The sequence below is a fragment of the Nyctereutes procyonoides genome, unplaced genomic scaffold (assembly GCF_905146905.1).
Source record: "Nyctereutes procyonoides isolate TBG_1078 unplaced genomic scaffold, NYPRO_anot_genome, whole genome shotgun sequence".
Classification (NCBI taxonomy): domain Eukaryota; kingdom Metazoa; phylum Chordata; class Mammalia; order Carnivora; family Canidae; genus Nyctereutes; species Nyctereutes procyonoides.
The window spans coordinates 33,263,216-33,264,912 of NW_026575121.1; the positions used below are offsets into that span (position 1 = coordinate 33,263,216).

The 1,697-nt window shown below is 38.6% G+C and overlaps 1 pseudogene; it reads right to left on the bottom strand.

Moving 5' to 3' along the window:
- Positions 1-808: 808 nt before the first annotated feature.
- Positions 809-1,160, bottom strand: LOC129516610 (60S ribosomal protein L27-like; annotated as a pseudogene).
- Between the last annotated feature and the right edge of the window lie 537 nt (positions 1,161-1,697).

The window sequence follows — 1,697 nt, forward strand, 5'->3', positions numbered from 1 at the left end:
TATACAAGAATAACTAACTGATTTCTGAACCAAATTTCCAAAAATAGAGAAAAGAGACTCTTAAGAGGCCTTTTAAGCATTTTTGGCCATCTCTCTACCCTGCATTTACTTCACTTGAACTGCAATGCAGTTGAGATTTTGGTTTTATCTTCTTACTGTCAGGATCAAGCAGTCGATACCATATAGACTGAGACAAATTTGGCTGAATCTTCCTGACAGGACTAGAGGGGGGAAAATATTACTGAGAAAAATACATTAAAGAAAGAAATGCCTTGCAGAATCTGGAGCATTGCATGAATACTGCCCTTTGCTGGGTTTAGTCTTAAGAAATATCAACAGTTGCTTATGATTAGAAATGTGTTAAGGATGATTTTTCCAGTAAAATGTGGAAACAATATAAAAACCTAGTTAGGTGGCTTTTTTTTTTTAAATGCCTAAGCCATTCTCTACCAAGAGACAATACCCACTGAGGTATAGTGCTGAAAATGCCTAGTCATAAGAATTTGTGGATGCTGTCTTACCACGTAGAATCCATATTAAGTTCAACAGGGGAGTGAGTAAAAAAGAAATTTTGAGTGTACTTGAAGGGAAAAATAAGGGTGCCCCTTGAACAAGACTATGTGACTAGAACTGCCTCCACTGCAGATTTCTAATACTTTCAAGAAAGCAGCATACACATCAGGATATATGAGATGATGCTGCAGTGGCAAACAACTCCCAAATCTCAGTGGCTTTTGGCACAGCACAACTTTATTTTTTATTTATTTGCTGTTTTTTGGGTATGTTTAATGACTGAAACAAAACAGACCTAAAACCACAGTTTCTGGAAGAACCATTTGTTTTTTCCAGGTCTTGTACTTCTCCTCAAACCTGACCTTGGTCTTTCTTTGGGCCTTGCTTTTAAGAACAGAGTATCTGAACACATCCTTGAATGACAGTTTTGTCCAAGGGGATGTCCACAGAGTACCTTGTGGGTATGAGGTGATAGTAGTTATAAAGTTTCACAAAAGACTTGATCTTTAAGCTCTTGTCGATCAGAGCATGGCTGTAGAGATATGCTTAGATGACATCATCAATGTTCTTCACAATGACTGCTTTGTGTCTGGCTTAGCATCCAGCTGGACCAGTACCACCTTTCTGGATTTCATGAACTAGCCCATCTTGACACCAGTCACTTGAGCCTATAGCAGAAAGCCGTAACATAATTTTATACTTCTACTTGCCACATGTCTTACTTTGGATGCAAGGCCTCTGCTCATTGCAAACTTTCAGAGACACAGGCTGATAGATGCTCCATCTCGACACATGCTTCTATAATCACCGAGGCAAAAAAAAAAAAAAAAAAGAAAGGAGGAATGTGGTGAGTTGAATTCTGGCTCTTAACGCTCTTAATGCGACTGCATGGAAGAAACATATGGCACTTCCATTTGCATTTTACTGGTTTAAGCAAGTCATACAGGAGAGGGAAATACAATCCATCTGTTTGTCTGGAAGGAGAGAGAAGCAGAACATGCCCTAATATCTTCTACATGCAAAAAATACTTGGTTCAGACTCTTTTTTATGTGCAAAATATACTTGCTCCCACCCCAAGGGAGCAAAAAAAGAATGAAAAGCCCCATGGAATAATAACACCAAATACAATGTTGACGATATCAAATGATGTGCTATAGTCTCTACAGCAGGTCTAGAAATGGTG